The following is a 25,955-nucleotide window of genomic DNA, read 5'->3' as shown; positions in this document are numbered from 1 at the left end:
CTTGGGGGAACGCTGGGTGGAAGAAAACTTGTGGCTCCTCTCAGATTCCAGAACTTTCTGCCACAGAATTTGAGGAACATGTGTTTTTTTAGCCAAATTTTGAGGTTTGCAAAGGATTCTGGGTAACAGAACCTGGTCCGAACCCCATAATTCACCCCATCTTGGATTCCCCTAGGTCTCTAGTTTTCAGAAATGCACAGGTTTGGTAGGTTTCCCTAGGTGCCGGCTGAGCTAGAGGCCAAAATCTACAGGTAGGCACTTCGCAAAAATCACCTCTGTTTTCTTTAAAAAAATTGGATGTGTCCACGTTGCGCTTTGGGGCGTTTCCTGTCGCGGGCGCTAGGCCTACCCACACAAGTGAGGTATCATTTTTATCGGGAGACTTGGGGGAACGCTGGTTGGAAGGAAATTTGTGGCTCCTCTCAGATTCCAGAACTTTCTGCCACAGAATTTGAGAAACATGTGTTTTTTTAGCCAAATTTTGAGGTTTGCAAAGGATTCTGGGTAACAGAACCTGGTCCGAGCCCCACAAGTCACCCCATCTTGGATTCCCCTAGGTCTCTAGTTTTCAGAAATGCACAGGTTTGGTAGGTTTCCCTAGGTGCCGGCTGAGCTAGAGGCCAAAATCTACAGGTAGGCACTTCGCAAAAAACACCTCTGTTTTCTTTCAAAAATTTGGATGTGTCCACGTTGCGCTTTGGGGCGTTTCCTGTCGCGGGCGCTAGGCCTACCCACACAAGTGAGGTATCATTTTTATCGGGAGACTTGGGGGAACGCTGGGTGGAAGAAAATTTGTGGCTCCTCTCAGATTCCAGAACTTTCTGCCACAGAAATGTGAGGAACATGTGTTTTTTTAGCCAAATTTTGAGGTTTGCAAAGGATTCTGGGTAACAGAACCTGGTCCGAGCCCCACAAGTCACCCCATCTTGGATTACCCTAGGTCTCTAGTTTTCAGAAATGCACAGGTTTGGTAGGTTTCCCTAGGTGCCGGCTGAGCTAGAGGCCAAAATCTACAGGTAGGCACTTTGCCAAAAACACCTCTGTTTTCTTTCAAAAATGTTGATGTGTCCACGGTGCGCTTTGGGGCGTTTCCTGTCGCTGGCGCTAGGCCTACCCACACAAGTGAGGTATCTTTTTTATCGGGATACTTGGGGGAACGCTGGGTGGAAGGAATTTGTGGCTCCTCTCAGATTCCAGAACTTTCTGCCACAGAAATGTGAGGAACATTTGTTTTTTTAGCCAAAGTTTGAGGTTTGCAAAGGATTCTGGGTAACAGAACCTGGTCCGAACCGCACAAGTCACCCCATCTTGGATTCCCCTAGGTCTCTAGTTTTCAGAAATGCACAGGTTTGGTAGGTTTCCCTAGGTGCCGGCTGAGCTAGAGGCCAAAATCTACAGGTAGGCACTTCGCAAAAATCACCTCTGTTTTCTTTCAAAAAATTGGATGTGTCCACGTTGCGCTTTGGGGCGTTTCCTGTCGCGGGCGCTAGGCCTACCCACACAAGTGAGGTATCATTTTTATCGGGAGACTTGGGGGAACGCTGGGTGGAAGGAAATTTGTGGCTCCTCTCAGATTCCAGAACTTTCTGCCACAGAATTTGAGGAACATGTGTTTTTTTAGCCAAATTTTGAGGTTTGCAAAGGATTCTGGGTAAGAGAACCTGGTCCGAGCCCCACAAGTCACCCCATCTTGGATTCCCCTAGGTCTCTAGTTTTAAGAAATGCACAGGTATGGTAGGTTTCTCTAGGTGCTGGCTGAGCTAGAGGCCAAAATCTACAGGTAGGCACTTCGCAAAAAACACCTCTGTTTTCTTTCAATTATTTGGATGTGTCCACATTGCGCTTTGGGGCGTTTCCTGTCGCGGGCGCTAGGCCTACCCACACAAGTGAGGTATCATTTTTATCGGGAGACTTGGGGGAACGCTGGGTGGAAGGAAATTTGTGGCTCCTCTCAGATTCCAGAACTTTCTGCCATAGAATTTGAGGAACATGTGTTTTTTTAGCCAAATTTTGAGGTTTGCAAAGGATTCTGGGTAACAGAACCTGGTCCGAGCCCCACAAGTCACCCCATCTTGTATTCCCCTAGGTCTCTAGTTTTCAGAAATGCACAGGTTTGGTAGGTTTCCCTAGGTGCCGGCTGAGCTAGAGACCAAAATCTACAGGTAGGCACTTCGCAAAAAACACCTCTGTTTTCTTTCAATAATTTGGATGTTTCCACGTTGCGCTTTAGGGTGTTTCCTGTCCCGGGCACTAGGCCTACCCACACAAGTGAGGTATCATTTTTATCGGGATTCTTGGGGGAACGGTGGGTGGAAGGAAATTTGTGCCTCCTCTCAGATTCCAGAACTTTCTGCCACAGAAATGTGAGGAACATGTGTTTTTTTAGCCAAATGTTGAGGTTTGCATAGGATTCTGGGTAACAGAACCTGGTCCGAGCCCCACAAGTCACTCCATCTTGGATTCCCATAGGTCTCTAGTTTTCAGAAATGCACAGGTTTGGTAGGTTTCCCTAGGTGCCGGCTGAGCTAGAGGCCAAAATCTACAGGTAGGCACTTCGCAAAAATCACCTCTGTTTTCTTTAAAAAAATTGGATGTGTCCTTGTTGCGCTTTGGGGCGTTTCCTGTCGCGGGCGCTAGGCCTACCCACACAAGTGAGGTATCATTTTTATCGGGAGACTTGGGGGAACGCTGGGCGGAAGAAAATTTGTGGCTCCTCTCAGATTCCAGAACTTTCTGCCACAGAAATGTGAGGAACATGTGTTTTTTTAGCCAAATTTTGAGGTTTGCAAAGGATTCTGGATAACAGAACCTGGTCCGAGCCCCACAAGTCACCCCATCTTGGATTCCCCTACGTCTCTAGTTTTCAGAAATGCACAGGTCTGGTAGGTTTCCCTAGGTGCCGGCTGAGCTAGAGGCCAAAATCTACAGGTAGGCACTTCGCAAAAAACACCTCTGTTTTCTTTAAAAAATTTGGATGTGTCCACGTTGCGCTTTGGGGCGTTTCCTGTCGCGGGTGCTAGGCCTACCCACACAAGTGAGGTATCATTTTTATCGAGAGACTTGGGGGAACGCTGGGTGAAGGAAATTTGTGGCTCCTCTCAGATTCCAGAACTTTCTGCCACAGAAATGTGAGGAACATGTGTTTTTTTAGCCAAATTTTGAGGTTTGCAAAGGATTCTGGGTAACAGAAACTGGTCCGAGCTCCACAAGTCACCCCATCTTGGATTCCCCTAGGTCTCTAGTTTTTAGAAATGCACAGGTTTGGTATGTTTCCCTAGGTGCCGGCTGAGCTAGAGGCCACAATCTACAGGTAGGCACTTCGCAAAAATCACCTCTGTTTTCTTTCAAAAAATTGGATGTGTCCACGTTGCGCTTTGGGGCGTTTTCTGTCGCGGGCGCTAGGCCTACCCACACAAGTGAGGTATCATTTTTATCGGGAGACTTGGGGGAACGCTGGGTGGAAGGAAATTTGTGGTTCCTCTCAGATTCCAGAACTTTAGGCCACAGAAATGTGAGGAACATGTGTTTTTTTAGCCAAATTTTGAGGTTTGCAAAGGATTCTGGGTAACAGAACCTGGACCGAGCCCCACAAGTCACCCCATCTTGGATTCCCCTAGGTCTCTAGTTTTCAGAAATGCACAGGTTTGGTAGGTTTCCCTAGGTGCCGGCTGAGCTAGAGGCCAAAATCTACAGGTAGGCACTTCGCAAAAAACACCTCTGTTTTCTTTCAAAAATTTGGATGTGTCCACATTGCGCTTTGGGGTGTTTCCTGTCGCGGGCGCTAGGCCTACCCACACAAGTGAGGTATCATTTTTATCGGGAGACCTGGGGGAACGCTGGGTGGAAGGAAATTTGTGGCTCCTCTCAGATTGCAGAACTTTCTGCCACAGAAATGTGAGGAACATGTGTTTTTTTAGCCAAATTTTGAGGTTTGCAAAGGATTCTGGGTAACAGAACCTGGTCCGAGCCCACAAGTCACCCCATCTTGGATTCCCCTAGGTCTCTAGTTTTCAGAAATGCACAGGTTTGGTAGGTTTCCCTAGGTGCCGGCTGAGCTAGAGGCCAAAATCTACAGGTAGGCACTTCGCAAAAAACAACTCTGTTTTCTTTCAAAAATTTGGATGTGTCCACATTGCGCTTTGGGGTGTTTCCTGTCGCGGGCGCTAGGCCTACCCACACAAGTGAGGTATCATTTTTATCGGGAGACTTGGGGGAACGCTGGGTGGAAGGAAATTTGTGGCTCCTCTCAGATTCCAGAACTTTCTGCCACAGAATTTGAGGAACATGTGTTTTTTTAGCCAAATTTTGAGGTTTGCAAAGGATTCTGGGTAACAGAACCTGGTCCGAGCCCCACAAGTCACCCCATCTTGGATTCCCCTAGGTCTCTAGTTTTCAGAAATGCACAGGTTTGGTAGGTTTCCCTAGGTACCGGCTGAGCTAGAGGCCAAAATCTACAGGTAGGCACTTCGCAAAAAACACCTCTCTTTTCTTTCAATAATTTGGATGTGTCCACGTTGCGCTTTGGGGCGTTTCCTGTCGCGGGCGCTACGCCTACCCACACAAGTGAGGTATCATTTTTATCAGGAGCCTTGGGGGAACGCTGGGTGGAAGGACATTTGTTGCTCCTCTCAGATTCCAGAACTTTCTGCCACAGAAATGTGAGGAACATGTGTTTTTTTTGCCAAATTTTGAGGTTTGCAAAGGATTCTGGGTAACAGAACCTGGTCCGAGCCCCACAAGTCACCCCATCTTGGATTCCCCTAGGTCTCTAGTTTTCAGAAATGCATAGGTTTGGTAGGTTTCCCTAGGTGCCGGCTGAGCTAGAGGCCAAAATCTACAGGTAGGCACTTCGCAAAAAACACCTCTGTTTTCATTCAAAAATTTGGACGTGTCCACGTTGCGCTTTGGGGCGTTTCCTGTCGCGGGCGCTAGGCCTACCCACACAAGTGAGGTATCATTTTTATCGGGAGACTTGGGGGAACGCTGGGTGGAAGAAAATTTGTGGCTCCTCTCAGATTCCAGAACTTTCTGCCACAGAAATGTGAGGAACATGTGTTTTTTTAGCCAAATTTTGAGGTTTGCAAAGGATTCTGGGTAACAGAACCTGGTCCGAGCCCCACAAGTCACCCCATCTTGGATTCCCCTAGGTCTCTAGTTTTCAGAAATGCACAGGTTTGGTAGGTTTCCCTAGGTGCCGGCTGAGCTAGAGGCCAAAATCTACAGGTAGGCACTTTGCCAAAAACACCTCTGTTTTCTTTAAAAAATGTGGATGTGTCCACGTTGCGCTTTGGGGCGTTTCCTGTCGCGGGCGCTAGGCCTACCAACACAAGTGAGGTATCTTTTTTATCGGGAGACTTGGGGGAACGCTGGGTGGAAGGAATTTGTGGCTCCTCTCAGATTCCAGAACTTTCTGCCACAGAAATGTGAGGAACATGTGTTTTTTTAGCCAAAGTTTGAGGTTTGCAAAGGATTCTGGGTAACAGAACCTGGTCCGAACCCCATAATTCACCCCATCTTGGATTCCCCTAGGTCTCTAGTTTTCAGAAATGCACAGGTTTGGTAGGTTTCCCTAGGTGCCGGCTGAGCTAGAGGCCAAAATCTACAGGTAGGCACTTCGCAAAAATCACCTCTGTTTTCTTTAAAAAAATTGGATGTGTCCACGTTGCGCTTTGGGGCGTTTCCTGTCGCGGGCGCTAGGCCTACCCACACAAGTGAGGTATCATTTTTATCGGGAGACTTGGGGGAACGCTGGTTGGAAGGAAATTTGTGGCTCCTCTCAGATTCCAGAACTTTCTGCCACAGAATTTGAGAAACATGTGTTTTTTTAGCCAAATTTTGAGGTTTGCAAAGGATTCTGGGTAACAGAACCTGGTCCGAGCCCCACAAGTCACCCCATCTTGGATTCCCCTAGGTCTCTAGTTTTCAGAAATGCACAGGTTTGGTAGGTTTCCCTAGGTGCCGGCTGAGCTAGAGGCCAAAATCTACAGGTAGGCACTTCGCAAAAAACACCTCTGTTTTCTTTCAAAAATTTGGATGTGTCCACGTTGCGCTTTGGGGCGTTTCCTGTCGCGGGCGCTAGGCCTACCCACACAAGTGAGGTATCATTTTTATCGGGAGACTTGGGGGAACGCTGGGTGGAAGAAAATTTGTGGCTCCTCTCAGATTCCAGAACTTTCTGCCACAGAAATGTGAGGAACATGTGTTTTTTTAGCCAAATTTTGAGGTTTGCAAAGGATTCTGGGTAACAGAACCTGGTCCGAGCCCCACAAGTCACCCCATCTTGGATTACCCTAGGTCTCTAGTTTTCAGAAATGCACAGGTTTGGTAGGTTTCCCTAGGTGCCGGCTGAGCTAGAGGCCAAAATCTACAGGTAGGCACTTTGCCAAAAACACCTCTGTTTTCTTTCAAAAATGTTGATGTGTCCACGGTGCGCTTTGGGGCGTTTCCTGTCGCTGGCGCTAGGCCTACCCACACAAGTGAGGTATCTTTTTTATCGGGATACTTGGGGGAACGCTGGGTGGAAGGAATTTGTGGCTCCTCTCAGATTCCAGAACTTTCTGCCACAGAAATGTGAGGAACATGTGTTTTTTTAGCCAAAGTTTGAGGTTTGCAAAGGATTCTGGGTAACAGAACCTGGTCCGAACCGCACAAGTCACCCCATCTTGGATTCCCCTAGGTCTCTAGTTTTCAGAAATGCACAGGTTTGGTAGGTTTCCCTAGGTGCCGGCTGAGCTAGAGGCCAAAATCTACAGGTAGGCACTTCGCAAAAATCACCTCTGTTTTCTTTCAAAAAATTGGATGTGTCCACGTTGCGCTTTGGGGCGTTTCCTGTCGCGGGCGCTAGGCCTACCCACACAAGTGAGGTATCATTTTTATCGGGAGACTTGGGGGAACGCTGGGTGGAAGGAAATTTGTGGCTCCTCTCAGATTCCAGAACTTTCTGCCACAGAATTTGAGGAACATGTGTTTTTTTAGCCAAATTTTGAGGTTTGCAAAGGATTCTGGGTAAGAGAACCTGGTCCGAGCCCCACAAGTCACCCCATCTTGGATTCCCCTAGGTCTCTAGTTTTAAGAAATGCACAGGTTTGGTAGGTTTCTCTAGGTGCCGGCTGAGCTAGAGGCCAAAATCTACAGGTAGGCACTTCGCAAAAAACACCTCTGTTTTCTTTCAATTATTTGGATGTGTCCACGTTGCGCTTTGGGGCGTTTCCTGTCGCGGGCGCTAGGCCTACCCACACAAGTGAGGTATCATTTTTATCGGGAGACTTGGGGGAACGCTGGGTGGAAGGAAATTTGTGGCTCCTCTCAGATTCCAGAACTTTCTGCCATAGAATTTGAGGAACATGTGTTTTTTTAGCCAAATTTTGAGGTTTGCAAAGGATTCTGGGTAACAGAACCTGGTCCGAGCCCCACAAGTCACCCCATCTTGTATTCCCCTAGGTCTCTAGTTTTCAGAAATGCACAGGTTTGGTAGGTTTCCCTAGGTGCCGGCTGAGCTAGAGACCAAAATCTACAGGTAGGCACTTCGCAAAAAACACCTCTGTTTTCTTTCAATAATTTGGATGTTTCCACGTTGCGCTTTAGGGCGTTTCCTGTCCCGGGCACTAGGCCTACCCACACAAGTGAGGTATCATTTTTATCGGGATTCTTGGGGGAACGGTGGGTGGAAGGAAATTTGTGCCTCCTCTCAGATTCCAGAACTTTCTGCCACAGAAATGTGAGGAACATGTGTTTTTTTAGCCAAATGTTGAGGTTTGCATAGGATTCTGGGTAACAGAACCTGGTCCGAGCCCCACAAGTCACTCCATCTTGGATTCCCATAGGTCTCTAGTTTTCAGAAATGCACAGGTTTGGTAGGTTTCCCTAGGTGCCGGCTGAGCTAGAGGCCAAAATCTACAGGTAGGCACTTCGCAAAAATCACCTCTGTTTTCTTTAAAAAAATTGGATGTGTCCTTGTTGCGCTTTGGGGCGTTTCCTGTCGCGGGCGCTAGGCCTACCCACACAAGTGAGGTATCATTTTTATCGGGAGACTTGGGGGAACGCTGGGTGGAAGAAAATTTGTGGCTCCTCTCAGATTCCAGAACTTTCTGCCACAGAAATGTGAGGAACATGTGTTTTTTTAGCCAAATTTTGAGGTTTGCAAAGGATTCTGGATAACAGAACCTGGTCCGAGCCCCACAAGTCACCCCATCTTGGATTCCCCTACGTCTCTAGTTTTCAGAAATGCACAGGTCTGGTAGGTTTCCCTAGGTGCCGGCTGAGCTAGAGGCCAAAATCTACAGGTAGGCACTTCGCAAAAAACACCTCTGTTTTCTTTAAAAAATTTGGATGTGTCCACGTTGCGCTTTGGGGCGTTTCCTGTCGCGGGTGCTAGGCCTACCCACACAAGTGAGGTATCATTTTTATCGAGAGACTTGGGGGAACGCTGGGTGAAGGAAATTTGTGGCTCCTCTCAGATTCCAGAACTTTCTGCCACAGAAATGTGAGGAACATGTGTTTTTTTAGCCAAATTTTGAGGTTTGCAAAGGATTCTGGGTAACAGAAACTGGTCCGAGCTCCACAAGTCACCCCATCTTGGATTCCCCTAGGTCTCTAGTTTTTAGAAATGCACAGGTTTGGTAGGTTTCCCTAGGTGCCGGCTGAGCTAGAGGCCACAATCTACAGGTAGGCACTTCGCAAAAATCACCTCTGTTTTCTTTCAAAAAATTGGATGTGTCCACGTTGCGCTTTGGGGCGTTTTCTGTCGCGGGCGCTAGGCCTACCCACACAAGTGAGGTATCATTTTTATCGGGAGACTTGGGGGAACGCTGGGTGGAAGGAAATTTGTGGTTCCTCTCAGATTCCAGAACTTTAGGCCACAGAAATGTGAGGAACATGTGTTTTTTTAGCCAAATTTTGAGGTTTGCAAAGGATTCTGGGTAACAGAACCTGGACCGAGCCCCACAAGTCACCCCATCTTGGATTCCCCTAGGTCTCTAGTTTTCAGAAATGCACAGGTTTGGTAGGTTTCCCTAGGTGCCGGCTGAGCTAGAGGCCAAAATCTACAGGTAGGCACTTCGCAAAAAACACCTCTGTTTTCTTTCAAAAATTTGGATGTGTCCACATTGCGCTTTGGGGTGTTTCCTGTCGCGGGCGCTAGGCCTACCCACACAAGTGAGGTATCATTTTTATCGGGAGACCTGGGGGAACGCTGGGTGGAAGGAAATTTGTGGCTCCTCTCAGATTCCAGAACTTTCTGCCACAGAAATGTGAGGAACATGTGTTTTTTTAGCCAAATTTTGAGGTTTGCAAAGGATTCTGGGTAACAGAACCTGGTCCGAGCCCACAAGTCACCCCATCTTGGATTCCCCTAGGTCTCTAGTTTTCAGAAATGCACAGGTTTGGTAGGTTTCCCTAGGTGCCGGCTGAGCTAGAGGCCAAAATCTACAGGTAGGCACTTCGCAAAAAACACCTCTGTTTTCTTTCAAAAATTTGGATGTGTCCACATTGCGCTTTGGGGTGTTTCCTGTCGCGGGCGCTAGGCCTACCCACACAAGTGAGGTATCTTTTTTATCGGGAGACTTGGGGGAACGCTGGGTGGAAGGAAATTTGTGGCTCCTCTCAGATTCCAGAACTTTCTGCCACAGAAATTTGAGGAACATGTGTTTTTTTAGCCAAAGTTTGACGTTTGCAAAGGATTCTGGGTAACAGAACCTGGTCCGAACCCCACAAGTCACCCCATCTTGGATTCCCCTAGGTCTCTAGTTTTCAGAAATGCACAGGTTTGGTAGGTTTCCCTAGGTGCCGGCTGAGCTAGAGGCCAAAATCTACAGGTAGGCACTTCGCAAAAATCACATCTGTTTTCTTTCAAAAAATTGGATGTGTCCACGTTGCGCTTTGGGGCGTTTCCTGTCGCGGGCGCTAAGCCTACCCACACAAGTGAGGTATCATTTTTATCGGGAGACTTGGGGGAACGCTGGGTGGAAGGAAATTTGTGGCTCCTCTCAGATTCCAGAACTTTCTGCCACAGAATTTGAGGAACATGTGTTTTTTTAGCCAAATTTTGAGGTTTGCAAAGGATTCTGGGTAACAGAACCTGGTCCGAGCCCCACAAGTCACCCCATCTTGGATTCCCCTAGGTCTCTAGTTTTCAGAAATGCACAGGTTTGGTAGGTTTCCCTAGGTGCCGGCTGAGCTAGAGGCCAAAATCTACAGGTAGGCACTTAGCAGAAAACACCTCTGTTTTCTTTCAAAAATTTGGATGTGTCCACATTGCGCTTTGGGGTGTTTCCTGTCGCGGGCGCTAGGCCTACCCACACAAGTGAGGTATCATTTTTATCGGGAGACCTGGGGGAACGCTGGGTGGAAGGAAATTTGTGGCTCCTCTCAGATTCCAGAACTTTCTGCCACAGAAATGTGAGGAACATGTGTTTTTTTAGCCAAATTTTGAGGTTTGCAAAGGATTCTGGGTAACAGAACCTGGTCCGAGCCCACAAGTCACCCCATCTTGGATTCCCCTAGGTCTCTAGTTTTCAGAAATGCACAGGTTTGGTAGGTTTCCCTAGGTGCCGGCTGAGCTAGAGGCCAAAATCTACAGGTAGGCACTTCGCAAAAAACACCTCTGTTTTCTTTCAAAAATTTGGATGTGTCCACATTGCGCTTTGGGGTGTTTCCTGTCGCGGGCGCTAGGCCTACCCACACAAGTGAGGTATCTTTTTTATCGGGAGACTTGGGGGAACGCTGGGTGGAAGGAAATTTGTGGCTCCTCTCAGATTCCAGAACTTTCTGCCACAGAAATTTGAGGAACATGTGTTTTTTTAGCCAAAGTTTGACGTTTGCAAAGGATTCTGGGTAACAGAACCTGGTCCGAACCCCACAAGTCACCCCATCTTGGATTCCCCTAGGTCTCTAGTTTTCAGAAATGCACAGGTTTGGTAGGTTTCCCTAGGTGCCGGCTGAGCTAGAGGCCAAAATCTACAGGTAGGCACTTCGCAAAAATCACATCTGTTTTCTTTCAAAAAATTGGATGTGTCCACGTTGCGCTTTGGGGCGTTTCCTGTCGCGGGCGCTAAGCCTACCCACACAAGTGAGGTATCATTTTTATCGGGAGACTTGGGGGAACGCTGGGTGGAAGGAAATTTGTGGCTCCTCTCAGATTCCAGAACTTTCTGCCACAGAATTTGAGGAACATGTGTTTTTTTAGCCAAATTTTGAGGTTTGCAAAGGATTCTGGGTAACAGAACCTGGTCCGAGCCCCACAAGTCACCCCATCTTGGATTCCCCTAGGTCTCTAGTTTTCAGAAATGCACAGGTTTGGTAGGTTTCCCTAGGTGCCGGCTGAGCTAGAGGCCAAAATCTACAGGTAGGCACTTAGCAGAAAACACCTCTGTTTTCTTTCAATAATTTGGATGTGTCCACGTTGCGCTTTGGGGCGTTTCCTGTCGCGGGCGCTAGGCCTACCCACACAAGTGAGGTATCATTTTTATCGGGAGACTTGGGGGAACGCTGGTTGGAAGGAAATTTGTGGCTCCTCTCAGATTCCAGAACTTTCTGCCACAGAATTTGAGAAACATGTGTTTTTTTAGCCAAATTTTGAGGTTTGCAAAGGATTCTGGGTAACAGAACCTGGTCCGAGCCCCACAAGTCACCCCATCTTGGATTCCCCTAGGTCTCTAGTTTTCAGAAATGCACAGGTTTGGTAGGTTTCCCTAGGTGCCGGCTGAGCTAGAGGCCAAAATCTACAGGTAGGCACTTCGCAAAAAACACCTCTGTTTTCTTTCAAAAATTTGGATGTGTCCACGTTGTGCTTTGGGGCGTTTCCTGTCGCGGGCGCTAGGCCTACCCACACAAGTGAGGTATCATTTTTATCGGGAGACTTGGGGGAACGCTGGGTGGAAGAAAATTTGTGGCTCCTCTCAGATTCCAGAACTTTCTGCCACAGAAATGTGAGGAACATGTGTTTTTTTAGCCAAATTTTGAGGTTTGCAAAGGATTCTGGGTAACAGAACCTGGTCCGAGCCCCACAAGTCACCCCATCTTGGATTACCCTAGGTCTCTAGTTTTCAGAAATGCACAGGTTTGGTAGGTTTCCCTAGGTGCCGGCTGAGCTAGAGGCCAAAATCTACAGGTAGGCACTTTGCCAAAAACACCTCTGTTTTCTTTCAAAAATGTGGATGTGTCCACGTTGCGCTTTGGGGCGTTTCCTGTCGCTGGCGCTAGGCCTACCCACACAAGTGAGGTATCTTTTTTATCGGGATACTTGGGGGAACGCTGGGTGGAAGGAATTTGTGGCTCCTCTCAGATTCCAGAACTTTCTGCCACAGAAATGTGAGGAACATGTGTTTTTTTAGCCAAAGTTTGAGGTTTGCAAAGGATTCTGGGTAACAGAACCTGGTCCGAACCCCATAATTCACCCCATCTTGGATTCCCCTAGGTCTCTAGTTTTCAGAAATGCACAGGTTTGGTAGGTTTCCCTAGGTGCCGGCTGAGCTAGAGGCCAAAATCTACAGGTAGGCACTTCGCAAAAATCACCTCTGTTTTCTTTAAAAAAATTGGATGTGTCCACGTTGCGCTTTGGGGCGTTTCGTGTCGCGGGCGCTAGGCCTACCCACACAAGTGAGGTATCATTTTTATCGGGAGACTTGGGGGAACGCTGGTTGGAAGGAAATTTGTGGCTCCTCTCAGATTCCAGAACTTTCTGCCACAGAATTTGAGAAACATGTGTTTTTTTAGCCAAATTTTGAGGTTTGCAAAGGATTCTGGGTAACAGAACCTGGTCCGAGCCCCACAAGTCACCCCATCTTGGATTCCCCTAGGTCTCTAGTTTTCAGAAATGCACAGGTTTGGTAGGTTTCCCTAGGTGCCGGCTGAGCTAGAGGCCAAAATCTACAGGTAGGCACTTCGCAAAAAACACCTCTGTTTTCTTTCAAAAATTTGGATGTGTCCACGTTGCGCTTTGGGGCGTTTCCTGTCGCGGGCGCTAGGCCTACCCACACAAGTGAGGTATCATTTTTATCGGGAGACTTGGGGGAACGCTGGGTGGAAGAAAATTTGTGGCTCCTCTCAGATTCCAGAACTTTCTGCCACAGAAATGTGAGGAACATGTGTTTTTTTAGCCAAATTTTGAGGTTTGCAAAGGATTCTGGGTAACAGAACCTGGTCCGAGCCCCACAAGTCACCCCATCTTGGATTACCCTAGGTCTCTAGTTTTCAGAAATGCACAGGTTTGGTAGGTTTCCCTAGGTGCCGGCTGAGCTAGAGGCCAAAATCTACAGGTAGGCACTTTGCCAAAAACACCTCTGTTTTCTTTCAAAAATGTTGATGTGTCCACGGTGCGCTTTGGGGCGTTTCCTGTCGCTGGCGCTAGGCCTACCCACACAAGTGAGGTATCTTTTTTATCGGGATACTTGGGGGAACGCTGGGTGGAAGGAATTTGTGGCTCCTCTCAGATTCCAGAACTTTCTGCCACAGAAATGTGAGGAACATGTGTTTTTTTAGCCAAAGTTTGAGGTTTGCAAAGGATTCTGGGTAACAGAACCTGGTCCGAACCGCACAAGTCACCCCATCTTGGATTCCCCTAGGTCTCTAGTTTTCAGAAATGCACAGGTTTGGTAGGTTTCCCTAGGTGCCGGCTGAGCTAGAGGCCAAAATCTACAGGTAGGCACTTCGCAAAAATCACCTCTGTTTTCTTTCAAAAAATTGGATGTGTCCACGTTGCGCTTTGGGGCGTTTCCTGTCGCGGGCGCTAGGCCTACCCACACAAGTGAGGTATCATTTTTATCGGGAGACTTGGGGGAACGCTGGGTGGAAGGAAATTTGTGGCTCCTCTCAGATTCCAGAACTTTCTGCCACAGAATTTGAGGAACATGTGTTTTTTTAGCCAAATTTTGAGGTTTGCAAAGGATTCTGGGTAAGAGAACCTGGTCCGAGCCCCACAAGTCACCCCATCTTGGATTCCCCTAGGTCTCTAGTTTTAAGAAATGCACAGGTTTGGTAGGTTTCTCTAGGTGCCGGCTGAGCTAGAGGCCAAAATCTACAGGTAGGCACTTCGCAAAAAACACCTCTGTTTTCTTTCAATTATTTGGATGTGTCCACGTTGCGCTTTGGGGCGTTTCCTGTCGCGGGCGCTAGGCCTACCCACACAAGTGAGGTATCATTTTTATCGGGAGACTTGGGGGAACGCTGGGTGGAAGGAAATTTGTGGCTCCTCTCAGATTCCAGAACTTTCTGCCATAGAATTTGAGGAACATGTGTTTTTTTAGCCAAATTTTGAGGTTTGCAAAGGATTCTGGGTAACAGAACCTGGTCCGAGCCCCACAAGTCACCCCATCTTGTATTCCCCTAGGTCTCTAGTTTTCAGAAATGCACAGGTTTGGTAGGTTTCCCTAGGTGCCGGCTGAGCTAGAGACCAAAATCTACAGGTAGGCACTTCGCAAAAAACACCTCTGTTTTCTTTCAATAATTTGGATGTTTCCACGTTGCGCTTTAGGGCGTTTCCTGTCCCGGGTACTAGGCCTACCCACACAAGTGAGGTATCATTTTTATCGGGATTCTTGGGGGAACGGTGGGTGGAAGGAAATTTGTGCCTCCTCTCAGATTCCAGAACTTTCTGCCACAGAAATGTGAGGAACATGTGTTTTTTTAGCCAAATGTTGAGGTTTGCATAGGATTCTGGGTAACAGAACCTGGTCCGAGCCCCACAAGTCACTCCATCTTGGATTCCCATAGGTCTCTAGTTTTCAGAAATGCACAGGTTTGGTAGGTTTCCCTAGGTGCCGGCTGAGCTAGAGGCCAAAATCTACAGGTAGGCACTTCGCAAAAATCACCTCTGTTTTCTTTAAAAAAATTGGATGTGTCCTTGTTGCGCTTTGGGGCGTTTCCTGTCGCGGGCGCTAGGCCTACCCACACAAGTGAGGTATCATTTTTATCGGGAGACTTGGGGGAACGCTGGGTGGAAGAAAATTTGTGGCTCCTCTCAGATTCCAGAACTTTCTGCCACAGAAATGTGAGGAACATGTGTTTTTTTAGCCAAATTTTGAGGTTTGCAAAGGATTCTGGATAACAGAACCTGGTCCGAGCCCCACAAGTCACCCCATCTTGGATTCCCCTACGTCTCTAGTTTTCAGAAATGCACAGGTCTGGTAGGTTTCCCTAGGTGCCGGCTGAGCTAGAGGCCAAAATCTACAGGTAGGCACTTCGCAAAAAACACCTCTGTTTTCTTTAAAAAATTTGGATGTGTCCACGTTGCGCTTTGGGGCGTTTCCTGTCGCGGGTGCTAGGCCTACCCACACAAGTGAGGTATCATTTTTATCGAGAGACTTGGGGGAACGCTGGGTGAAGGAAATTTGTGGCTCCTCTCAGATTCCAGAACTTTCTGCCACAGAAATGTGAGGAACATGTGTTTTTTTAGCCAAATTTTGAGGTTTGCAAAGGATTCTGGGTAACAGAAACTGGTCCGAGCTCCACAAGTCACCCCATCTTGGATTCCCCTAGGTCTCTAGTTTTTAGAAATGCACAGGTTTGGTAGGTTTCCCTAGGTGCCGGCTGAGCTAGAGGCCACAATCTACAGGTAGGCACTTCGCAAAAATCACCTCTGTTTTCTTTCAAAAAATTGGATGTGTCCACGTTGCGCTTTGGGGCGTTTTCTGTCGCGGGCGCTAGGCCTACCCACACAAGTGAGGTATCATTTTTATCGGGAGACTTGGGGGAACGCTGGGTGGAAGGAAATTTGTGGTTCCTCTCAGATTCCAGAACTTTAGGCCACAGAAATGTGAGGAACATGTGTTTTTTTAGCCAAATTTTGAGGTTTGCAAAGGATTCTGGGTAACAGAACCTGGACCGAGCCCCACAAGTCACCCCATCTTGGATTCCCCTAGGTCTCTAGTTTTCAGAAATGCACAGGTTTGGTAGGTTTCCCTAGGTGCCGGCTGAGCTAGAGGCCAAAATCTACAGGTAGGCACTTCGCAAAAAACACCTCTGTTTTCTTTCCAAAATTTGGATGTGTCCACATTGCGCTTTGGGGTGTTTCCTGTCGCGGGCGCTAGGCCTACCCACACAAGTGAGGTATCATTTTTATCGGGAGACCTGGGGGAACGCTGGGTGGAAGGAAATTTGTGGCTCCTCTCAGATTCCAGAACTTTCTGCCACAGAAATGTGAGGAACATGTGTTTTTTTAGCCAAATTTTGAGGTTTGCAAAGGATTCTGGGTAACAGAACCTGGTCCGAGCCCACAAGTCACCCCATCTTGGATTCCCCTAGGTCTCTAGTTTTCAGAAATGCACAGGTTTGGTAGGTTTCCCTAGGTGCCGGCTGAGCTAGAGGCCAAAATCTACAGGTAGGCACTTCGCAAAAAACACCTCTGTTTTCTTTCAAAAATTTGGATGTGTCCACATTGCGCTTTGGGGTGTTTCCTGTCGCGGGCGCTAGGCCTACCCACACAAGTGAGGTATCATTTTTATCGGGAGACTTGGGGGAACGCTGGGTGGAAGGAAATTTGTGGCTCCTCTCAGATTCCAGAACTTTCTGCCACAGAAATGTGAGGAACATGTGTTTTTGTTAGCCAAATGTTGAGGTTTGCAATGGATTCTGGGTAACAGAACCTGGTCCGAGCCCCACAAGTCACCCCATCTTGGATTCCCCTAGGTCTCTAGTTTTCAGAAATGCACAGGTTTGGTAGGTTTCCCTAGGTGCCGGCTGAGCTAGAGGCCAAAATCTACAGGTAGGCATTTCGCCAAAAACACCTCTGTTTTCTTTAAAAAATGTGGATGTGTCCACGTTGCGCTTTGGGGCGTTTCCTGTCGCGGGCGCTAGGCCTACCCACACAAGTGAGGTATCTTTTTTATCGGGAGACTTGGGGGAACGCTGGGTGGAAGGAAATTTGTGGCTCCTCTCAGATTCCAGAACTTTCTGCCACAGAAATTTGAGGAACATGTGTTTTTTTAGCCAAAGTTTGACGTTTGCAAAGGATTCTGGGTAACAGAACCTGGTCCGAACCCCACAAGTCACCCCATCTTGGATTCCCCTAGGTCTCTAGTTTTCAGAAATGCACAGGTTTGGTAGGTTTCCCTAGGTGCCGGCTGAGCTAGAGGCCAAAATCTACAGGTAGGCACTTCGCAAAAATCACATCTGTTTTCTTTCAAAAAATTGGATGTGTCCACGTTGCGCTTTGGGGCGTTTCCTGTCGCGGGCGCTAAGCCTACCCACACAAGTGAGGTATCATTTTTATCGGGAGACTTGGGGGAACGCTGGGTGGAAGGAAATTTGTGGCTCCTCTCAGATTCCAGAACTTTCTGCCACAGAATTTGAGGAACATGTGTTTTTTTAGCCAAATTTTGAGGTTTGCAAAGGATTCTGGGTAACAGAACCTGGTCCGAGCCCCACAAGTCACCCCATCTTGGATTCCCCTAGGTCTCTAGTTTTCAGAAATGCACAGGTTTGGTAGGTTTCCCTAGGTGCCGGCTGAGCTAGAGGCCAAAATCTACAGGTAGGCACTTAGCAGAAAACACCTCTGTTTTCTTTCAATAATTTGGATGTGTCCACGTTGCGCTTTGGGGCGTTTCCTGTCGCGGGCGCTAGGCCTACCCACACAAGTGAGGTATCATTTTTATCGGGAGACTTGGGGGAACGCTGGTTGGAAGGAAATTTGTGGCTCCTCTCAGATTCCAGAACTTTCTGCCACAGAATTTGAGAAACATGTGTTTTTTTAGCCAAATTTTGAGGTTTGCAAAGGATTCTGGGTAACAGAACCTGGTCCGAGCCCCACAAGTCACCCCATCTTGGATTCCCCTAGGTCTCTAGTTTTCAGAAATGCACAGGTTTGGTAGGTTTCCCTAGGTGCCGGCTGAGCTAGAGGCCAAAATCTACAGGTAGGCACTTCGCAAAAAACACCTCTGTTTTCTTTCAAAAATTTGGATGTGTCCACGTTGTGCTTTGGGGCGTTTCCTGTCGCGGGCGCTAGGCCTACCCACACAAGTGAGGTATCATTTTTATCGGGAGACTTGGGGGAACGCTGGGTGGAAGAAAATTTGTGGCTCCTCTCAGATTCCAGAACTTTCTGCCACAGAAATGTGAGGAACATGTGTTTTTTTAGCCAAATTTTGAGGTTTGCAAAGGATTCTGGGTAACAGAACCTGGTCCGAGCCCCACAAGTCACCCCATCTTGGATTACCCTAGGTCTCTAGTTTTCAGAAATGCACAGGTTTGGTAGGTTTCCCTAGGTGCCGGCTGAGCTAGAGGCCAAAATCTACAGGTAGGCACTTTGCCAAAAACACCTCTGTTTTCTTTCAAAAATGTGGATGTGTCCACGTTGCGCTTTGGGGCGTTTCCTGTCGCTGGCGCTAGGCCTACCCACACAAGTGAGGTATCTTTTTTATCGGGATACTTGGGGGAACGCTGGGTGGAAGGAATTTGTGGCTCCTCTCAGATTCCAGAACTTTCTGACACTTCGCATGTGTTTTTTTAGCCAAAGTTTGAGGTTTGCAAAGGATTCTGGGTAACAGAACCTGGTCCGAACCGCACAAGTCACCCCATCTTGGATTCCCCTAGGTCTCTAGTTTTCAGAAATGCACAGGTTTGGTAGGTTTCCCTAGGTGCCGGCTGAGCTAGAGGCCAAAATCTACAGGTAGGCACTTCGCAAAAATCACCTCTGTTTTCTTTCAAAAAATTGGATGTGTCCACGTTGCGCTTTGGGGCGTTTCCTGTCGCGGGCGCTAGGCCTACCCACACAAGTGAGGTATCATTTTTATCGGGAGACTTGGGGGAACGCTGGGTGGAAGGAAATTTGTGGCTCCTCTCAGATTCCAGAACTTTCTGCCACAGAATTTGAGGAACATGTGTTTTTTTAGCCAAATTTTGAGGTTTGCAAAGGATTCTGGGTAAGAGAACCTGGTCCGAGCCCCACAAGTCACCCCATCTTGGATTCCCCTAGGTCTCTAGTTTTAAGAAATGCACAGGTTTGGTAGGTTTCTCTAGGTGCCGGCTGAGCTAGAGGCCAAAATCTACAGGTAGGCACTTCGCAAAAAACACCTCTGTTTTCTTTCAATTATTTGGATGTGTCCACGTTGCGCTTTGGGGCGTTTCCTGTCGCGGGCGCTAGGCCTACCCACACAAGTGAGGTATCATTTTTATCGGGAGACTTGGGGGAACGCTGGGTGGAAGGAAATTTGTGGCTCCTCTCAGATTCCAGAACTTTCTGCCATAGAATTTGAGGAACATGTGTTTTTTTAGCCAAATTTTGAGGTTTGCAAAGGATTCTGGGTAACAGAACCTGGTCCGAGCCCCACAAGTCACCCCATCTTGTATTCCCCTAGGTCTCTAGTTTTCAGAAATGCACAGGTTTGGTAGGTTTCCCTAGGTGCCGGCTGAGCTAGAGACCAAAATCTACAGGTAGGCACTTCGCAAAAAACACCTCTGTTTTCTTTCAATAATTTGGATGTTTCCACGTTGCGCTTTGGGGCGTTTCCTGTCCCGGGCACTAGGCCTACCCACACAAGTGAGGTATCATTTTTATCGGGATTCTTGGGGGAACGGTGGGTGGAAGGAAATTTGTGCCTCCTCTCAGATTCCAGAACTTTCTGCCACAGAAATGTGAGGAACATGTGTTTTTTTAGCCAAATGTTGAGGTTTGCATAGGATTCTGGGTAACAGAACCTGGTCCGAGCCCCACAAGTCACCCCATCTTGGATTCCCATAGGTCTCTAGTTTTCAGAAATGCACAGGTTTGGTAGGTTTCCCTAGGTGCGGCTGAGCTAGAGGCCAAAATCTACAGGTAGGCACTTCGCAAAAATCACCTCTGTTTTCTTTAAAAAAATTGGATGTGTCCTTGTTGCGCTTTGGGGCGTTTCCTGTCGCGGGCGCTAGGCCTACCCACACAAGTGAGGTATCATATTTATCGGGAGACTTGGGGGAACGCTGGGTGGAAGAAAATTTGTGGCTCCTCTCAGATTCCAGAACTTTCTGCCACAGAAATGTGAGGAACATGTGTTTTTTTAGCCAAATTTTGAGGTTTGCAAAGGATTCTGGATAACAGAACCTGGTCCGAGCCCCACAAGTCACCCCATCTTGGATTCCCCTACGTCTCTAGTTTTCAGAAATGCACAGGTCTGGTAGGTTTCCCTAGGTGCCGGCTGAGCTAGAGGCCAAAATCTACAGGTAGGCACTTCGCAAAAAACACCTCTGTTTTCTTTAAAAAATTTGGATGTGTCCACGTTGCGCTTTGGGGCGTTTCCTGTCGCGGGCGCTAGGCCTACCCACACAAGTGAGGTATCATTTTTATCGAGAGACTTGGGGGAACGCTGGGTGAAGGAAATTTGTGGCTCCTCTCAGATTCCAGAACTTTCTGCCACAGAAATGTGAGGAACATGTGTTTTTTTAGCCAAATTTTGAGGTTTGCAAAGGATTCTGGGTAACAGAAACTGGTCCGAGCTCCACAAGTCACCCCATCTTGGATTCCCCTAGGTCTCTAGTTTTTAGAAATGCACAGGTTTGGTAGGTTTCCCTAGGTGCCGGCTGAGCTAGAGGCCACAATCTACAGGTAGGCACTTCGCAAAAATCACCTCTGTTTTCTTTCAAAAAATTGGATGTGTCCACGTTGCGCTTTGGGGCGTTTTCTGTCGCGGGCGCTAGGCCTACCCACACAAGTGAGGTATCATTTTTATCGGGAGACTTGGGGGAACGCTGGGTGGAAGGAAATTTGTGGCTCCTCTCAGATTCCAGAACTTTAGGCCACAGAAATGTGAGGAACATGTGTTTTTTTAGCCAAATTTTGAGGTTTGCAAAGGATTCTGGGTAACAGAACCTGGACCGAGCCCCACAAGTCACCCCATCTTGGATTCCCCTAGGTCTCTAGTTTTCAGAAATGCACAGGTTTGGTAGGTTTCCCTAGGTGCCGGCTGAGCTAGAGGCCAAAATCTACAGGTAGGCACTTCGCAAAAAACACCTCTGTTTTCTTTCCAAAATTTGGATGTGTCCACATTGCGCTTTGGGGTGTTTCCTGTCGCGGGCGCTAGGCCTACCCACACAAGTGAGGTATCATTTTTATCGGGAGACTTGGGGGAACGCTGGGTGGAAGGAAATTTGTGGCTCCTCTCAGATTCCAGAACTTTCTGCCACAGAAATGTGAGGAACATGTGTTTTTTTAGCCAAATTTTGAGGTTTGCAAAGGATTCTGGGTAACAGAACCTGGTCCGAGCCCACAAGTCACCCCATCTTGGATTCCCCTAGGTCTCTAGTTTTCAGAAATGCACAGGTTTGGTAGGTTTCCCTAGGTGCCGGCTGAGCTAGAGGCCAAAATCTACAGGTAGGCACTTCGCAAAAAACACCTCTGTTTTCTTTCAAAAATTTGGATGTGTCCACATTGCGCTTTGGGGTGTTTCCTGTCGCGGGCGCTAGGCCTACCCACACAAGTGAGGTATCATTTTTATCGGGAGACTTGGGGGAACGCTGGGTGGAAGGAAATTTGTGGCTCCTCTCAGATTCCAGAACTTTCTGCCACAGAAATGTGAGGAACATGTGTTTTTGTTAGCCAAATGTTGAGGTTTGCAATGGATTCTGGGTAACAGAACCTGGTCCGAGCCCCACAAGTCACCCCATCTTGGATTCCCCTAGGTCTCTAGTTTTCAGAAATGCACAGGTTTGGTAGGATTCCCTAGGTGCCGACTGAGCTAGAGGCCAAAATCTACAGGTAGGCACTTCGCCAAAAACACCTCTGTTTTCTTTAAAAAATGTGGATGTCTCCACGTTGCGCTTTGGGGCGTTTCCTGTCGCGGGCGCTAGGCCTACCCACACAAGTGAGGTATCTTTTTTATCGGGAGACTTGGGGGAACGCTGGGTGGAAGGAAATTTGTGGCTCCTCTCAGATTCCAGAACTTTCTGCCACAGAAATGTGAGGAACATGTGTTTTTTTAGCCAAAGTTTGAGGTTTGCAAAGGATTCTGGGTAACAGAACCTGGTCCGAACCCCACAAGTCACCCCATCTTGGATTCCCCTAGGTCTCTAGTTTTCAGAAATGCACAGGTTTGGTAGGTTTCCCTAGGTGCCGGCTGAGCTAGAGGCCAAAATCTACAGGTAGGCACTTCGCAAAAATCACATCTGTTTTCTTTCAAAAAATTGGATGTGTCCACGTTGCACTTTGGGGCGTTTCCTGTCGCGGGCGCTAGGCCTACCCACACAAGTGAGGTATCATTTTTATCGGGAGACTTGGGGGAACGCTGGGTGGAAGGAAATTTGTGGCTCCTCTCAGATTCCAGAACTTTCTGCCACAGAATTTGAGGAACATGTGTTTTTTTAGCCAAATTTTGAGGTTTGCAAAGGATTCTGGGTAACAGAACCTGGTCCGAGCCCCACAAGTCACCCCATCTTGGATTCCCCTAGGTCTCTAGTTTTCAGAAATGCACAGGTTTGGTAGGTTTCCCTAGGTGCCGGCTGAGCTAGAGGCCAAAATCTACAGGTAGGCACTTAGCAGAAAACACCTCTGTTTTCTTTCAATAATTTGGATGTGTCCACGTTGCGCTTTGGGGCGTTTCCTGTCGCGGGCGCTAGGCCTACCCACACAAGTGAGGTATCATTTTTATCGGGAGACTTGGGGGAACGCTGGGTGGAAGGAAATTTGTGGCTCCTCTCAGATTCCAGAACTTTCTGCCACAGAAATGTGAGGAACATGTGTTTTTTTAGCCAAATGTTGAGGTTTGCAAAGGATTCTGGGTAACAGAACCTGGTCCGAGCCCCACAAGTCACCCCATCTTGGATTCCCATTGGTCTCTAGTTTTCAGAAATGCACAGGTTTGGTAGGTTTCCCTAGGTGCCGGCTGAGCTAGAGGCCAAAACCTACAGGTAGACACTTCGCAAAAATCACCTCTGTTTTCTTTCAAAAAATTGGATGTGTCCACGTTGCGCTTTGGGGCGTTTCCTGTCGCGGGCGCTAGGCCTACCCACACAAGTGAGGTATCTTTTTTATCGGGAGACTTGGGGGAACGCTGGGTGGAAGGAAATTTGTGGCTCCTCTCAGATTCCAGAACTTTCTGCCACAGAAATGTGAGGAACATGTGTTTTTTTAGCCAAAGTTTGAGGTTTGCAAAGGATTCTGGGTAACAGAACCTGGTCCGAACCCCACAAGTCACCCCATCTTGGATTCCCCTAGGTCTCTAGTTTTCAGAAATGCACAGGTTTGGTAGGTTTCCCTAGGTGCCGGCTGAGCTAGAGGCCAAAATCTACAGGTAGGCACTTCGCAAAAATCACATCTGTTTTCTTTCAAAAAATTGGATGTGTCCACGTTGCGCTTTGGGGCGTTTCCTGTCACGGGTGCTAGGCCTACCCACACAAGTGAGGTATCATTTTTATCGGGAGACTTGGGGGAACGCTGGGTGGAAGGAAATTTGTGGCTCCTCTCAGATTCCAGAACTTTCTGCCACAGAATTTGAGGAACATGTTTTTTTTTAGCCAAATTTTGAGGTTTGCAAAGGATTCTGGGTAACAGAACCTGGTCCGAGCCCCACAAGTCAACCCATCTTGGATTCCCCTAGGTCTCTAGTTTTCAGAAATGCACAGGTTTGGTAGGTTTCCCTAGGTGCCGGCTGAGCTAGAGGCCAAAATCTACAGGTAGGCACTTAGCAGAAAACACCTCTGTTTTCTTTCAATAATTTGGATGTGTCCACGTTGCGCTTTGGGGCGTTTCCTGTCGCGGGCGCTAGGCCTACCCACACAAGTGAGGTATCATTTTTATCAGGAGACTTGGGGGAACGCTGGGTGGAAGGAAATTTGTGACTCCTCTCAGATTCCAGAACTTTCTGCCACAGAAATGTGAGGAACATGTGTTTTTTTAGCCAAATGTTGAGGTTTGCAAAGGATTCTGGGTAACAGAACCTGGTCCGAGCCCCACAAGTCACCCCATCTTGGATTCCCCTAGGTCTCTAGTTTTCAGAAATGCACAGGTTTGGTAGGTTTCCCTAGGTGCCGGCTGAGCTAGAGGCCAAAACCTACAGGTAGACACTTCGCAAAAATCACCTCTGTTTTCTTTCAAAAAATTGGATGTGTCCACGTTGCGCTTTGGGGCGTTTCCTGTCGCGGGCGCTAGGCCTACCCACACAAGTGAGGTATCATTTTTATCGGGAGACTTGGGGGAACGCTGGGTGGAAGGAAATTTGTGGCTCCTCTCAGATTCCAGAACTTTCTGCCACAGAATTTGAGGAACATGTGTTTTTTTAGCCAAATTTTGAGGTTTGCAAAGGATTCTGGGTAACAGAACCTGGTCCGAGCCCCACAAGTCACCCCATCTTGGATTCCCCTAGGTCTCTAGTTTTCAGAAATGCACAGGTTTGGTAGGTTTCCCTAGGTGCCGGCTGAGCTAGAGGCCAAAATCTACAGGTAGGCACTTCGCAAAAAACACCTCTGTTTTCTTTCAATAATTTGGATGTGTCCACGTTGCGCTTTGGGGCGTTTCCTGTCGCGGGCGCTAGGCCTACCCACACAAGTGAGGTATCATTTTTATCGGGAGACTTGGGGGAACACTGGGTGGAAGGAAATTTGTGGCTCCTCTCAGATTCCAGAACTTTCTGCCACAGAAATGTGAGGAACATGTGTTTTTTTAGCCAAATTTTGAGGTTTGCAAAGGATTCTGGGTAACAGAACCTGGTCCGAGCCCCACAAGTCACCCCATCTTGGATTCCCCTAGGTCTCTAGTTTTAAGAAATGCACAGGTTTGGTAGGTTTCCCTAGGTGCCGGCTGAGCTAGAGGCCAAAATCTACAGGTAGGCACTTCGCCAAAAACACCTCTGTTTTCTTTAAAAAATGTGGATGTGTCCACGTTGCGCTTTGGGGCGTTTCCTGTCGCGGGCGCTAGGCCTACCCACACAAGTGAGGTATCTTTTTTATCGGGAGACTTGGGGGAACGCTGGGTGGAAGGAAATTTGTGGCTCCTCTCAGATTCCAGAACTTTCTGCCACAGAAATGTGAGGAACATGTGTTTTTTTAGCCAAAGTTTGAGGTTTGCAAAGGATTCTGGGTAACAGAACCTGGTCCGAACCCCACAAGTCACCCCATCTTGGATTCCCCTAGGTCTCTAGTTTTCAGAAATGCACAGGTTTGGTAGGTTTCCCTAGGTGCCGGCTGAGCTAGAGGCCAAAATCTACAGGTAGGCACTTCGCAAAAATCACATCTGTTTTCTTTCAAAAAATTGGATGTGTCCACGTTGCGCTTTGGGGCGTTTCCTCTCGCGGGCGCTAGGCCTACCCACACAAGTGAGGTATCATTTTTATCGGGAGACTTGGGGGACCGCTGGGTGGAAGGAAATTTGTGGCTCCTCTCAGATTCCAGAACTTTCTGCCACAGAAATGTGAGGAACATGTGTTTTTTTAGCCAAATGTTGAGGTTTGCAAAGGATTCTGGGTAACAGAACCTTGTACGAGCCCCACAAGTCACCCCATCTTGGATTCCCCTAGGTCTCTAGTTTTCAGAAATGCACAGGTTTGGTAGGTTTCCCTAGGTGCCGGCTGAGCTAGAGGCCAAAATCTACAGGTAGACACTTCGCAAAAATCACCTCTGTTTTCTTTAAAAAAATTGGATGTGTCCACGTTGCGCTTTGGGCGTTTCCTGTCGCGGGCGCTAGGCCTACCCACACAAGTGAGGTATCATTTTTATCGGGAGACTTGGGGGAACGCTGGGTGGAAGGAAATTTGTGGCTCCTCTCAGATTCCAGAACTTTCTGCCACAGAATTTGAGGAACATGTGTTTTTTTAGCCAAATTTTGAGGTTTGCAAAGGATTCTGGGTAACAGAACCTGGTCCGAGCCCCACAAGTCACCCCATCTTGGATTCCCCTAGGTCTCTAGTTTTCAGAAATGCACAGGTTTGGTAGGTTTCCCTAGGTGCCGGCTGAGCTAGAGGCCAAAATCTACAGGTAGGCACTTCGCAAAAATCACATCTGTTTTCTTTCAAAAAATTGGATGTGTCCACGTTGCGCTTTGGGGCGTTTCCTGTCGCGGGCGC

Source organism: Pleurodeles waltl, chromosome 4_2, assembly GCF_031143425.1.
Source record: "Pleurodeles waltl isolate 20211129_DDA chromosome 4_2, aPleWal1.hap1.20221129, whole genome shotgun sequence".
Taxonomy (NCBI): Eukaryota; Metazoa; Chordata; class Amphibia; order Caudata; family Salamandridae; genus Pleurodeles; species Pleurodeles waltl.
This window is presented reverse-complemented; position numbering follows the sequence as displayed.